Genomic DNA, 16308 nt, shown 5'->3' on the forward strand with positions numbered 1-16308 from the left:
CCCCTGGCTTCGGCGACACAACCCCAACATCGACTGGAGGACGGGGGTCATCTTGGGTTGGAGCCCTTCCTGCCACCAAGTGTGCCTGAAGCAAGCCTCAGCTCCTCAACCGGCCACCTGCTCCAGTTCTGCTCCAGATCTGACGGGGGTCCCAGCCGAGTACCATGACTTTGGGGAGGTTTTTAGCAAGTCTAGGGCCACCTCCCTTCCTCCTCATCGGCCCTATGACTGCGCCATAGACCTCCTGCCTGGTTCCGCTCCTCCTAGGGGTCGCCTTTACTCCCTGTCCGCCCCTGAGAGGCGCCATGGAGAAATACATAAACGACTCCTTGGCTGCTGGTCTCATCCGTCCCTCCTTGTCTCCTGCTGGGGCTGGGTTCTTCTTCGTGGAGAAGGACAAATCTCTGCGTCCCTGCATGGATTACCGGGGGCTCAACGGCATCAGGGTGAAGAATCGCTACCCTCTCCCACTCATCTCCTCTGCTTTCGAGCTCCTGGAGGGGGCCACCATCTTTTCGAAGTTCCCTTGAGGGTGGAGTCCAAGAAGTTGGCACCCAAGTTCATCGGTCCCTTTGAGATCCAGAAGGTCATCAACCCAGCGGCTGTGAGGCTCAAGTTGCCTCGTTCCATGCGGGTCCATCCTACGTTCCACGTGTCCAGAGTAAAGCCAGTCCGGGAGAGCTCCCTGGTCCCCGCAGTCCCTCCTCCTCCACCTCCTCGTCTCATCGACGGAGGCCCCGCCTTTACGGTGCACCGCCTCCTGCACTCCCGCCGTCGCGGGAGGGGTCTCCAATACCTGGTCGATTGGGAGGGTTACGGTCCAGAGGAGAGGTCCTGGGTTCCTGCTTGACACATCCTGGACGCCTCCCTCATCAGGGAGTTTCACCGGCGTCATCCCGACCAGCCGTCCAAGTCCGCCACTCCTAGAGGGGTCGCCGCCCCTGAGACTCTGTCCCCTCTTCCGTCTGAGGCGCCCAGTGACGACGAGACGGAGCTTTCCTCTGATGCTATGGAGGAGGATGCGGACATGGATGTCTCGGACGAATATTAGCCCTCCTCCGATCCCCCTCCTCCCACCCAACTCTGCGTGGGATTGGGTTTATTTTCTTTATTGTTTTTTTTTTTGTTTTGGGACGTCAGGAGCCGTCCCTTGAGGGGGGGGTTCTGTCACAGTCTGCCCTCTCCTCATTCTCATCCACTTCACCTGCCTGCCTGCCACTCCCCTCTCATCAGCCCAACTCTCCTCACCTGTTGCACTCGGTTGCCTCTGATCACCAATTAACCCGGTATATAGACTCTCCTCACCATTCACACAGTGCCAGATTGTTCTCAGCATTCATGCAAGACTCTTTAGCGATTTCCCGACTTCCTGCCTGGCTTCGACTCTCCTTTCGTCTGTCCCTCGCTGGTTTGTTTGCATCGTGTGTTGGATCTCCTGGTGACCGGACCTTCCGCTACCCCGACTACGTCTCCTGCCTGCCCCCCTTCGGAACCCTCGCTCAAGCCTGAGCCTCTGTGTGAGTACGGTGTACCCATTCCTGTGTTACTACTCTGTGTTACAGTATCGTAATAAAGTTTGTTACCAACTATACCTGCCTGATTCTGTGCTGCTATTGGGTCCAAGCTATACCCGTGACAGAAGGGTAGTGTTAATGTGTGGGGGTCACTGGTCGGTGCAGACTAGGTGGGCCAAAGGGCCTGTTTCTTTGCTGTATCCCTAAACTAAACTAAGTTAAATATCAGGTGGATGTGGAGAGGGTAGATGTGGTGATGGTGTCACCTCTTGTTAGATAACCAAAGTGGGGTCATTGTTTATATACTGGACAGGGATGAGGCAATTCATTTCTCTCAGAGGTCCGTGAGGCTTTGGAACGGTCTGCTTCGAAAGGAGCGTAGAAGGAGAGGCGTTGAATAATTTTAAGGCAGGAACAAAGGGATGCTTGATGATCATGGAGGTGAAAGGTCACTGCAAAGGGTAGGCACAATGTGGAGTTGAAGTTACAATTTTAAAAAAGGACACAACGTACTGGATTAACTCAGCGGGTCAGGCAACATCCCTGGAGAACATGGATAGGTGGCGTTTCAGGTCGGGACCTTTCTTCAGACTTCTGAAGTTCAATTAAGTTTTAGACTTTAGAGATACAGCGCAGAAACAGGTCCTTCAGCCCAGAGAGTCCGCGCCGACCAGCAATCACCCTGTACACTGGCATTCTCCTCCACACAATTTACAATTTTACCAAAGCCAATTAACCTACAAACCTGCACCTCTTTGGAGTGTGGCAGGAAACTGGAGCACCCGGAGGAAACCCACGCGGTCACAGGGAGAATGAACAAACTCTATACAGATAGCGCCCATAGTCAGGATTGAGCCCAGGTCTTTGGCGCTGTGAGGCAGCAACTCTACCGCTGCACCGCACTCTCATTTTGCACGACTCTCGAACCTCTTATTCAGGATTGAGGGCCAAGTTGAGCTACTATCTACCTCATTGGAGACCCTCAGACTATCTTTAATCAGTCTTTACTAGATTTTGCACTGAACACTATTCCCCTTATCATGTATCTGTACACTGTGGTTGAGTCAATGGTTATCTAGTATAGTCTTTCCACTGACTGGTTAGCACATAACAGAAACTTTTTACTGTACCTCTGTACACGTGACAATAAACTAAATTAAACTAAACTAAATGGCCTACTTAGTAAGTCTAAACTTCCTCAGCAATTGAAAATATGAAATGGGAGCACAATGTTGAATCTAGTCACCAAGCTGATCAGATTTAGGTTTGTTATTGTCATGTGCACTGAGGTACAGTGAAAAGCTGTATTTTTGCATGCTGTTCAATCAAATCAGATAATACTATCCATAAATACAATCCAGCCAAACTCAAGCACAATAGGGTAAGTACAGAGCCAAAGGAAAGATACAGAGTGCAGAATATAGTTCTCAGCATTGTAGTGCAACAGTTCCAGAGACAAAATCCAATGTCCTTATCACCACCATTGTTTGGGAGATGATGCTGCGCTGATCGATGTTCTGCGTGTCTTGAGTCCTTGTCCCTGGTTACGAACCCGATCCAGGGAAAGACTGAAAACTTCCGTTGAGGAGTGTTTCTTTTCAAAGAAGACTTTGTCGTATTTGACTGCAGCTTTTACAAGGCGACTGACCCATTTTTCAGCATTGTGTCAACACACTGAACAGAAACAAAGGCTATCTGGGATAAGCTCGCTGAAAGATTACCACCCATCCTGTAACGTCACGCCCTCAATGCTGCAATGGCTCTTTATTTGTCACATATGCAACTGCAAAGTGCAATCTTTTTGCGTATATTACACATGCTGGCCCTGCTAATTTTTTTCCACCATTATTCAAAGGCCAAAGCCGGGTCGGGCCCGCGCGCTCGATGTACTGGAGCAGTTCCCGCGAAGCGACGTCCCTCTCCTCTCCTCGCCCAGCCATCATTATGTCCCGGGGGCACCTCCTGCAGCCGACCATGAAGGCGCTGGAGGCCCCAACCTCAAACTGCGAACCTACAGGGTTTTTTGTGCCAATTCCTAGTTCCCTCAAATTTCTGCTGTTGGGAAATAAAGACAGATTAGCCTTGCATTGTCCGTGTCTCTGGAACTATACGTCACATAGTCAGCTGGGCTTCCCGTAAATGTCATCAGCCTTTGGCTGACGTTCAATAATTGAGATTTCTTTTTTTTTTGTTTGTAAATCAGGTCAAGTGTGCCTTACACTGACTAACTGGACAAGAGCAAGGATCAGTAAATGGCCGGACCGACGAGCCGTTCACTGTAGCTCACACATAGAAAGAAAAGTCGATTGTACTGAAAAACCAATAGGTTTTGTTCTAATCTTCCACACAGCGCCGCCTTTATTTGAGAACAAAACAAGGAAGGGTAAAAAGAGCTGAATTGGTTTCTTGCCACAACAAAGACTGACAACTGTCCCTTAAATCACAGCATCCCCCCCCTCCACACCCAACCCATTCACTCCGATCACTTCCATTCCAGCAGCATTTCAGAAGGAGAGACCTCTACACAGGGGAATGGGGTTGATGTTATTAAGCTGGAATGATGGCAGAGAGGATTAGGCTGGCAGAGAGGATTCACCAGGGTGGTGCCAGGACTCGAGGGCCTGAGCTATAGGGAAGGGTTGAGCTGGCTAGGACTCTATTCCTTGTAGCGCAGGAGGATAAGAGGTGATCATATAGAGAGGTCCAAAACCACGAGAGGAATAGATCGAGGAGACGCACAGAGTCTCTTGCCCAAAGTAGAGGAATCAAGAACCAGAGGACATAGGTTTAGGTGAGGGTGGGAAAGATTTAATAGGAACATGAGGGGTAACTTTTTCACACAAAGGGTGGTGGGTATATGGAACGAGCTGCCGGAGAAGGTAGTTCAGGCAGATACCATTGCAATGTTTAAAAAACATTTAGACAGGTACATGGATAGGGTAGGTTTAGAGGGATATGGGCCAAATGCAGGCAGGTAGGACTAGTGTAGATGGGACATGTTTGGCAGTGTGGGCAAGTTGGGCCGAAGGGCCTGTTTCCATGCTGTGTGACTCTATGAGGAATGCCGGCACAATTACCAGGAGGGGAGGAAAAACTAGTGCATTCTTGGGTAAGGAATTGATTGAAAGATACAACATTGGAACAGTTTTTTTGGCCCACCGAGTCCATGCCAACCATCCATCTGGTCATTCTAGTTCTGTTATTCCACTTTCTCATCCACAAGGGGCAATATGCTGGGAATGTATACGAGACGCACAAGAACACCAGGCAGGTTCCAATTAAATCTTTCCTCTCTCACTTTAAATCTATGGCCTCTGGTTCGTGGTTTTCCCACTCTGGAAATCAACCCTATCCTTCCCTCATAATCTTACAGCGAAGAAACAGGCCTTTTGGTCCACCATCCAGGCTAACCAGTGATCACTAGCACTATCCTTAACAATTAACTATTTTTTAAACCCAAGCTAATTATCCTACATACCTGTACATCTTTAGAGTGTGGGAGGAAACCGGAGCACCCGGAGAAAACCCACGTGGTCACAGTACAAACTCCGTACAGACAGCACCCATGGTCAGGATCGAACCTGGCTCTCTGGCGCCGAGAGGCAGTAACTCTACCGCTGCGCCACCGTGCCACCCTACTTGGAATCTTTAGTAAATAAAAGCCTAAAATGTTTCGACAAAAAATAACTCCTAATTTGATTCTCAGTGCTATTTTATTAAAATAACAGCAGAAAGATCAGCTGGACCATCACAAAAATAGAGGTCTATTTTTACCTGAGTAGTTTGTGTAATACATGGATAAAAAATGTGACCAATTAGTAAGAACAAGAGCACGAGTGTGGGTTGAGGTCTATGACTAAAATGGAGAATGGAATAATTTGAGAGGTTTCCAAGCTAACACACTAGGTTCATGGGGTAATAATGAAACAATACGACCTGTCTCGAGAGAGAAGTCATAAATGCAAAACACAAACTGCTGAAGGAACACAGCAGGTCAGGCAACACGTTAATTGGCCTCTAGCGAGTAGGGAGTGGATGCAAAAGTGGGATAACACAGAACTGGTGCGAATGTGTAATCGATGGTCAGAGTAGACTCGGTGGGCCACAGGGCCTGTTTCCATGCTTCATCTTTCATGTGAAGGAAATGTACCAACAGTGTTTCGGGTTCTAATTCTTCTTGCGTATGGCGTGCACAGCCTAAAGTTGTAGGACAACTTGTTCTATTTGATCTTATTTGATTGTGCACGCCGGGTTGATTGCATTCGTCGAAACAGTGCGGGCCACGTGAAGGTTGCAATCTTCGACCCTGTGTTTCGGGTTGGGATCCTTCTTCAGACCATCGTCCTTCCACTGATGTTGCCTGACACGCTGTGTTTAGTGTTTAGAGATACAGCATGCAACCAAGCCCTTCAGCCCACCAAGCCCACGCCGACCATCGATCACCCGTTCACTAGTCCTATGCAATCCCACTTTTGCATCCTATACACTATGGGCCAGTTTACAGAAGCCAATTAACCTACAAACCTGCACGTCTTTGGAGTGTGGGAGGAAACCGAAGCACCCGGATAAAACCCACGCGGTCACAGGGAGAACGTACAAACTCGGCACAGGCAGCACCCGAGGTCAGGATCGAACCTGGGCCTCTGGCGCTGTGAGGCAGCAACTCTACCACTGCGCCACCGTGCCACCTTTCTGTGAGGAGTTTGTACTGTGACCACGTGGATTTCCTCACAAATCACAAAAATGTGAAGATTGGTAGATTAGTTAGCTACAGTATATTAGTTAGCTACAGTATATACCTGTGTGTGTGGAAGAATCTTGTGGGAACAGGGTTGCAGTTGAGGGCAGTGCGAGGAGAATACTATTTACTGCTACATCATTACTACAGTTCCCTGGCCCCAAACATCTCCAGTTAACTCCTGGAACATCACCCACCCCGACAACATTTTGATCTTTATCTTCACATGAATCAGTGTTTATATAACATGAAGCATTTAACTGCATTAAACGATGCTGTGGAAATTCCCGCTGTGATCATTGAATCTGCAGAATAAGTTAATTTACACAGAGTATTTAGAACATGGAATAAGTTCAATTCTTATTTGTGCAATACATGACTTCCCAACCCACAAAGGCAAAAAAAAAAACTTGGACGTAGATTGCATGCACCAGTATAATTGCTTTCTGAACTCACTATTTTCTCCTGGGGTTCAGATACTTATCTCTCAAAAGCCGGAACACGACATTCCTTAGAGTTTCCCAATATTTGATGGAATTTTCCACAAACTCAACTCCATTCCCACTTCATTGGGATTAAAAGCAGCTGTTGTGTTCTGAGTATCACAGGGGAAAAAGTGCCTAAACCCATCAGTTGTGGAGGCGTCTTCACACCCATACCTTCCTCCCATAGATGCTAAGTCATAAAGCGCTGAAACAGGCCCTTCAGCCCATCATGTCCATGCCGACCGTCTAGCTCCTATCTATACTAATCCCATTTATCAGCACTTGATTCATGGATTTGAGAATGATCCTGGGGATGATCAGGTTAATGTATGAGGAGCATTTGATGCCTCTGATACTGTACTCACTGCAGTTTAGAAGGATGAAAGGAATCTCATTGAAACCTACCAAATAAAGAAATGCCTGGATAGAGCGGATGTGGAGAGGACGTTTCCAATAGTGGGAGAGTCTTGCACCAGAGGGCACAGTCTCAGAATAAAAGGACGTACGTTTAGAATGAAGATGAGAAGAAATTTGTTTAGCCAAAGGATGGTGAATCTGTGGAATTCACCGCCACAAACGGCTGTGGAGGGATATTTATTGGGCATTTTTAAAGTCGAGATTGATAGGTTCTTGTTTAGTATGGGCGTCAAAGATTATGGGGAGAAGGGAGGAGAATGGGGTTGAGAGGGAAAAGTAAATCAGCCATTATCGAATGACAGACCAAACTCGATGGGCCGAATGGCCTAATCTCTTCCTATGTCTTATGGACTTTTATGCATAGAACTAGTGTATGGTTAACATCGTGGAGCTCGCGATCCCTGGTTAGGGGCCGACTTCGGGAGCTTCAGGCCGCAGGAGCTTCGAACGCCCCGACACGGGAGCTTTGATCGCCCCAACTGCGGATGGTTAGACTCCCCCGACCGTGGGAGAAAAAGGAGGAAAGAAGACTTTATTGCCTTCCATCAGAGTGGGGAATGTGGAGGAGCCGCTGTGGTGGATGTTTATGTCAAATTTTATGTAGTTGTGTGTCTTGTTGTTTTTTTGATATGACTGTATGGCAAACCAAATTCCTCGTATGTTGCTAAACATGCTGCTAATAAATTACAATTATGAGACTCAGTGGCCGAAGGACCTGTTTCCATGCTGTATCACCAAAGTCTAAAAACGTCAAAGTCGAGACCCAGGTTCGATCCCGACCTCGGGATCCGACTGTGTGGAGTTTGCACGTTCTCCCTGTGACCACATGAGATTCCTCTGGGTGCTCCGGATGTGGATGATGTGGATGCGATATTCTTTGAATATCGAACTTAAAGCAAGTTCGAACTTGGGGCAAGATATGGGGAACTAAACTAAACTTCCCCAGCAGGCTATAATCTGCTAAAACATGCACATGCCTCCTCCCCAATTTCTGGGTTTATAACATGCTTTTCTATAAAACAAACGGCAGAACAAAGTGTGGCAAAAACCAAAGGCAAAATGGCCTGCTTCTGGGCCCAAGGTAAATATGGAAGCCATCATTCACATTAATAAGTAACAGCATTAGCCATTAACACTCGATCCAACATTAACAGACCTGTGTGCTGCATACGGCATCGCCCATTCCTCTTTGACCCATATGTAAACACTGGCAACATTCACAGAGTCTTTCCGGCCCAGAAACTGGCGAGCCTTTCATTTCAAAACAGTGGAAAATTCATCAAAATGTCGGGAACAAATATTTCCGGAAGACTGCCCCTCAAGAAAAAGAAAATACGGTGTCTTTGCCTCCCCCACTTGAAATATGTCCGTCTCCTCAAGCTCTGGTATGTTTTACACAACCTCACATTTTTCTAGAATAGGCCGTGGCAAGCCCGTATCGCGAGCATTTCAACATCATTCATCGTTTCAGACACAGAACCTTTCACACGGCAAGAACTGAGAAATTGAAAAAAGATTCTATTCCTCCATCTCATATCTTGCACTGAAAATTCACCAAAAAATATACAACAGCAGTCAAAGATGTCTGTCGTGGAATTGCAGAGGTTGTGCACGGATCAGAGTTCAGAATGCTTGGAGTTACAGTAGATTTTTAATTAATATTTAGGTGATTTAACTGTTTAGTTTTAGAAATACAGTGAAGAAACAGGCCCTTCAGCCCACCGAGTCCATGCTGACCAACAATCACCCATACACTAAGTATATTCTACACAGTAGGGGCAATTTACAGAAGCCAACTAACCTACCAACCTGTGCAGAAAGGAGCTATAGATGCTGGTATATCGAACATAGAGACAAAGTGCTGGAGATACTCAGCGGATCAGGCAGCATCTCTGGAGGAAAAGGATGGGTGATGTTTCGGGTGACCCTTCTTCAGACTGAAAGTGTGAAGAACCCTACAAACCTGTACATCTTTGGAGTGTGGGAGAAAACCGGAGCACCCAGAAGAAACCCACTTGGAAGTAACCCAGGTCTATGTATTGTGCATGCAAGTAAAATCCTACCACCCATAATTCAGTAATATCACCATAATGACAGTATGTCAACAATTTGTACCAGACAATTATCTGCTGAGGAAGCCCCTTCTGTAGTTGGACAGGGGTGACTTAGACAAATATAGAGGGGTGTTAGCTTGCATCAAATCAAATTATAAACCTTCACACCTCTTACCAGCGTGTCAGAGCCGACCAGCGATCACTCCTTACACTAGCACTATCCTACACACTGGCCACAGGGAGAAAGTACAAACTCCATACAGACAGCACCCGCAGTCAGGATCGAACCCTGGTCTCCGTCCGCTGCTGCAACCCCAATGCTGCGCTACCGTGCTTTGCTAGTCAACTTCTAAATTGTTTGTGATTACCTGCTTCCTGAACCCCCTTAGAGGCAGTACGTTAATGCTTTCAGTCACCGTCCGAGTGAACAGGCTCCACTTGGAAAAAGACACAAAGTGCTGGAGTAACTCAGCGGGGTGGCAGCATATCTGGAGAACATGGATAGGTGGCGTTTCGGGTGGGGACCCTTCTTCAGCATCTGACGTCAGCTGTCCACATTCTCCAGAGATGCTGCCTGACCCACTTTGTGTCCCTTTGTATAAACCTTTGTATAAACCCGCATCTGCAGTTCCTTGCTTCTACCTCACCATCGCATTCTCAGTATCTGGCCTTGATCTGTGATCCATCTCAAAAGGTTGAGCGTGTTCATGAAATCCAATCGTGCCTGCGTGGATTGGGTAGCAAGCTGCACTGATCATGGTTTTAATTGGAAACCTTTCCTTCTCGTCAATATCAGATACCCACGACCAGACACAGCAATAATGCCATCTTTAAATTCACCAACAATACCGCCGTCGTTGGATGAAGAACAGGTAACGAGTCACAGTCCAGAAGGGAGGTCACTAACCTGATTGAGTGGTGCCAGAAACATTGCTTTCAGAATAGTTAGAGATATTGCGGGGAAACAGGCCCTTCGGACCACCCAATCCGCACCGACCAGCAAACCCCTCCCCACACTAACACTATACTATACACACTAGGGTCAATTTTACACTTATACCAAGCCAATTAACTTACAAACCACGCAGGTCGGAGGGGGAGAATGTACAAACTCCGTACAGACAGCACCGGGTCCATGGCGCTGAAAGGTGGCAACTCTACCGCTGCGCCACCGTGCCACGCTTTCCACACTAGCAAAACCAAGGGGTTGATTGTTGGCTTCAGGAAGTTGAACCAAGGGTCCATGCACCTGCCTTCGCTGGTGGGACAACGCTGGTGAGAGTTAACAGTTCCAAGTTCCTGGATGTACATGTATCTGGTGATCTGTTCTGGACCCAGCACTCTCAAAATAAACACTCTCCAATTTTGAATCGTGCAACTTTCAGCATATCATATCAGCCTCCAAATATTTTAAATATCTTGACTTCTTTTCCTTCTACTATCTTTTCAGGAAGCAAGTTCAAAATGTATTCCTGCTCCACAGGTCTGTCAGTGTAGGGAGGAGCTGCAGATGCTGGTTAATACCAAAGGTAGACACAATATGCTGGAGTAACTCAGCGGGTCAGACAGCATCTATGGAGAAAAGGAATAAGGGACGTTTTGGGTCGAGACCGTTCTTCAGACTGGTCTTCTTGTTGATATCAATCAGTAATTGGTTAATTGAAACATACAGCATGGAAACAGGCCCTTCAGCCCACCGAGTCCACTCTGCCCATTGATCACACGTTCACACCAGTTCTATGTTACCCCACTTTCTCACTCACTCCCTACACACCAAGGGCAATTTGACCGAGACCAATTAACTTACAAACCCGCATGTCTTTTTGATGTGGTAGTAAACCAGAGCACCCAGAGGAAAGCTAAGGGAGAACGTGCAAACTCCACAAAGACACCCCCCAGGATCAGGATCGAAGCTGGGTCTCAGGCGCTGTGAGGCAGTGGCTCTACCAGCTATGCCACTGTGCCACCCTAATGGATGATACCAGCAGTTATCATGAGTTCTGAGGCATTACAAGATGGGTGTTGGAGAAGCCAGGCCTGCAGACAGAGGTATATAAACAATCGATGTATACGACCCAACGATGAAGGATGTACGGGTCCACCACTGATTTTCCAGCAACCTTGGTTCCACAGCCTTGCCGTATTATTTGTTTTGCTGGACCAACAGAGGTCACGTACTTGGGGGCCGAGATACCGGTACGCAAACTCAGCCGCGGAAATCGGCAATGGGAACGGATCTGCCAGCTCGGGCCGGGCCGGAGATCCAGAGCCCCGGCCACAGCTGGCAAATTCAACCCACCGATCGGCCGTGGAAGTCCCGATGAGGTCGAGCTCGGCCACCTCAGCCGGCCAAGGTGCCACATTTTCAGGGTGACTTCCAGAGGGGGTTACATATGCTCTCGTAATTTTGTCCAGATTAAAGGAGGTACCAGACCACCAGTTGCCGGAAAATCGGTGGTGCCTGTAGTATGGAAGGGCAGGACAGACTAATGCAAATGGGTGAAACTCCTGCTTCTCAAACAGAAGCAGAAGATGCGTGTAGGACAGAAACCCAGGCAATTTAGAGGCCAATTAACCTAAAAAACCCGCACGTCTTTCTTTGGGATATGGGAGGAAACCATAATATCCCTCACGAATTATGGCGTTCAACACCATCATCCCCTCCAAGCTGGTTACCAAGCTCTCAGATCTGGGTCTCTGCACATCCCTCTGCAATTGGATCCTCGACTTCCTCATCCACAGACCACAGTCTGTCCGTATTGGTGGAAATGTGTCATCCTCGATAACAATCAGCACAAGAGCACCTCAAGGCTGCGTGCTCACCCCCCTGCTGTACTCACTCTATCCTCATGACTGTGTAGCCGGACATAGTGCGAACTCCATCATCAAGTTCGCTGACGACACCACTGTTGTGGGATCACTGATGGTGACGAATCAGAGTATAGAAGTGAGATTGACCGATTGACCAAATGGTGCCAGCACAATAACCTGGCTCTCAACACCAGCAAAACCAAGGAACCGATTGTGGACTTTGGCAGGGGTAGGATTTATATCTACGGGACGATTGTGAAAAGGGTCAAGAACTTCAAATTCCTGGGCGTGCATATTTCCGAAGATGTTTCCTGGTCCCAGCACACTGATGCAATTATAAAGAAAGCACATCAGCACCTCTACTTCCTGAGAAGATTAGGGAGACTCAGTATGTCAAAGAGGATTCTCTCGAACTTCTACAGGTGCACAGTAGAGAGCATACTGACTGGCTGCATCGTGGTTTGGTTTGGCAACCTGAGCGTCCAGGAGCGGATAAGAACGCAGAAAGTTGTGACCACTGCCCAGTCCATCATCGGCTCTGACTTCTCCACCATCGAAGGGATCTATCGCAGTCGCTGCCTCAAAAAGGCTGCCAACATCATCAAGGACCCACACCATCCTGGCCACACACTCATCTCACCGCTGCCATCAGGTAGAAGGTTCAGGAGCCTGAAATCTGGTACATCCAGGTTCAGGAACAGCTACTTCCCCACAGCCATTAGGCTATTAAACTCGCCATCAAATAAACTCTGAACTATAACAGCCTATTGCACTTTATCTGTTTATTTATGTGTGTATGGTCTATGCTATATAGACACACTGAACTGTTCTGTATTTATGCTTACAATACTCTGTAAGCAAGAAGTTTATCTGGGACACATGACAATAAACTCTCTTGACTTGAATATGACGCCAAGTTTAACTGATCTCCACGGTCTGTACTTGATCCGTATCCCTTCATTCCTTACATCTGCCTATCTAAAAACCTGCGAAAAAATCCCTATTATATCTACAGTACACCACCCCCGGCAGCACAATCTGATAAAGAAAAACTTCCCCCACACATCTCCTCTAAATTTTGCACCTTTAACCTTAACATCACGCACTCTAATAGTTGACATTTCCACCCTGGGAAAAGAATTATGACTCTCCTACCTATGCCTCTCATTTTATACACTACTCTCAGGCCTCCCCTCAACCTCCGACATTCTAGAGTAACCACTGCAATTGTTCTTCTGCTTATAATAAACTCTAATCCAGGCAGCAGACTGGTAAACCTCTTCTCCAAAGCCTCCGCATCTTTTCTGTAAAGGGCAGAACTGCACACAATACTCCAAATCAGTCCTAAACAAAGATTTATAAAGGAGCAACATGACTTTCTGAATCTTATACAATGCCCCGAATGATGATTTGGGTTGTCACTTTAAGGGGCTAACTTCTGTACTGCCTTGGGCTGCTCTTCCCAACTGCTCCATTCAAAGCTATAGCCTTTTAATTGACTGAAAGAAACAGCACATAATCAGGCCCTTCAGCCCACCAGGTTCCTGCCGACCGTCGATCACCCGTTCACACCAGTTCTGCTATCCCACTTTCTCATCCACTCTCTACGCACTCGGGGCAATTTACAGAAGCCAATCCTACAAACCTGCACGTCTCTGGGGTGTGGGAGGAGACCGGAGCACCCGGAGAAAATCCACGGGGTCACAGGGAGACGTGCAAACTCCACACAGAAAGCATCCGAGGTCAGGAACAAACCCGGGTCTCAGGAGCTGTGAGGCAGCTGCTCTCATTTTTGTATTTCAGGCCCTTGGGAGTAGACAACAAGAGCCAAGATAAGGCGTATGAATCGCTGGTTTTGAGAGACAGTTGCAGGTAAAAAGCCTCATGATTTTGCCACAAAAGACACAAAGTGCTGGAATAACTCAGCGGTCAGGCAGCATCTCTGGAAAACATGACAAAAGACAATAGGTGCAGGAGTAGGCCATTCGGCCCTTTGAGCCAGCACCGCCATTCAATGTGATCATGGCTGATCATCCCCAATCAGTACCCCGTTCCTGCCTTCTCCCCATATCCCCTGACTCCGCTATTTTTAAGAGCCCTATCTAGCTCTCTCTTGAAAACATCCATAGAACCTGCCTCCACCACCCTCTGAGGCAGATAATTCCACAGACTCACCACTCTCTGTGAGAAAAAAGTGTTTCCTCGTCTCCGTTCTAAATGGCTTACTCCTTATTCTTAAATTGTGGCCCCTGGTTCTGGATAGTGATGTTTCGGGTCTGAAGAAGGATCCCAAACCTATCCACGTTCCCCAGAGATGCTGCCTGACCCGCTGAGTTACTCCAGCACTTTGGGTCTTGTTTTTTTTGTAAACCAGCACCTGCTGTTCCCTGTACTTGCATCTTAGTGTTTTGGCTCCTTTTCAGACTTCTTGCCTCTGAATCAAATGGTTCAAGACCCACCCAAAGAGTAAAATATAAAAATCTAAATTCTAAAACCACATTATCTAATCCAGTTTAAAACCACATGGATATTTCTTGAAGGAAACCCCTCTATTCTCTATCATGGTGGTTAAAAAAATGCCACAAACTATTTAAAAAAAGGGTAGGGAGATAGTCTATTGGTAGCCCCATTAGCCATTGGGCATGTTGGGCAGCTTGGGCCGAAGGGCGTGCTTCCACGCTGTATGACTCTAGGGATACAGCACTTGATTCCCGCCTAATATGAAAAAAATCATGTTTTTAACTTTCCACTAAAGCTTGCAACTCGCAAATTGGCGGCGATGTTGCGTATGTTACAACATTGACCGCATTCCTGAAGTTTCTGGTGAGTCTGAGAACAGCTGGGTCGAGCAGAAAGGAAAATGAAAGGCAAAACATTAAAGTTTTCCTAAATTGGAGGGTGAAGGGAAGAAGCTTCCGGATGGAATATGCGTCCAGCGCCTCTCTACCTCCCGTCTTGCATTAAAATCTGTGACTTCCCAGACTGAGCGAGGAGGGGGTTATGTAGCCGTCCTCGCCCCCCCGTGTATATGAGAGGATGGCACTGACTGACAGAACCATGAAGGTGTTCCAGACCCCACGCCGGCTCGCACGGAAACACACAATAACACATTCAAAGACACGCCAAAACTACGGGATGAATTTCAAGGGCAAGCGAGCGGAGAAACACACGCCAAAGACGGAAGCGTCCAGAAAACAACTCCAGTTTCTGTCTCCCTTTCCCTGTCACGTTAAAGATTAAGTGGGAGACAAGAACACGGGCAGTTGATATACAATATATAATATAGACATATATATCTGCCACAACTTCAGTGTCCTTTTACCCCTAGCAGGCAAACACAGCACAACTTCCAAAAGATATAGACAGTGCAGTTAGTTAAAATATAAATTCGCGCTGATATTTAATGTTCTAAATCTGGGGTCGAAATACCAACGCAATTCTGTCGCAATAGTCACCAGATTTGTACACATAAAGTTGCCCGGCGTCTCGAAGGATACAGTAAGTGTTAATCATGTTACAGTACAATTGATACAGTGTGTCTGTTACCTCTGCTATTGCAGGCGGTTAGAGATCCCTCTCTCTCTCTGGTATGACAGCCAGCAGTGGTGCAGATTTCTCCCCTCTCCACCTCATCCACAAACAGCCTTTTTCTTTTCTTTTTTGCTTCGGCAACCAGCCTTGAGGGGAGGATGGTGAAGAAAAGTTGGCGAGAGGCGACTTTAGCACATGGCGTTTGCCAGCCACGCCGAAGCTCCCCCCGTCTCGGTTGCACCGCTCCGCCCTCTCCTCGCTTATCATTCCTAACGAGTGAGCTGTTGCCAGCGACACTCTCCCACCATACGCCCCCAAGCAAAGCTCACAACAACAACAAAAAATCGGTGTCAATCATTTCTGAGAGAGACAAATATTTAAAGAAACACACACAAATCCCCGCTAGATACACTGTAGTAACAAACATTCATGTTCACTCCTGCAAAGAGATTCCCTGGTGTGATCTCCAAAGTTAGTTCGTGCGCCATTCTTAGGAACTTTGGATGTGTTTTTTTAACGCAAAGTTTGTTATTCCTTGTGTGTATGTGTGTGTGTGTGTGAGCGGAAGTTGACACAATCATAAGTGACATTTTACACGTGATGTACGTATCAGGGTGGAGGCGGGTTTTGAAGTTATTGCTTGCCCCCTAATACATCATGCCCTTTGCTTTTCAGATTATGGTTGGGATGTGTGTGTGCTGCAGAAGTTCTGAGTAAATTGAGTTAAAAGTTCTTCGGGAGAGAGGGAGGGGGAAGGG

The 16308-nt window shown here is 47.3% G+C and overlaps 1 protein-coding gene across 1 annotated transcript in view; it reads right to left on the bottom strand.

Annotated features, from left to right (window-relative positions):
• LOC116983331 (ETS domain-containing protein Elk-1-like) overlaps positions 1 to 16035 on the bottom strand; it is a 48753-nt gene extending 32718 nt beyond the window's left edge. Inside the window, exon 1 of the mRNA XM_033037039.1 lies at positions 15566 to 16035. The gene's annotated coding sequence lies outside the window, so the exon portion shown is untranslated. The remainder of the gene's footprint in view (positions 1 to 15565) is intronic.
• Between the last annotated feature and the right edge of the window lie 273 nt (positions 16036 to 16308).

The sequence above is a fragment of the Amblyraja radiata genome, chromosome 18 (assembly GCF_010909765.2).
Source record: "Amblyraja radiata isolate CabotCenter1 chromosome 18, sAmbRad1.1.pri, whole genome shotgun sequence".
NCBI classification, from domain to species: domain Eukaryota; kingdom Metazoa; phylum Chordata; class Chondrichthyes; order Rajiformes; family Rajidae; genus Amblyraja; species Amblyraja radiata.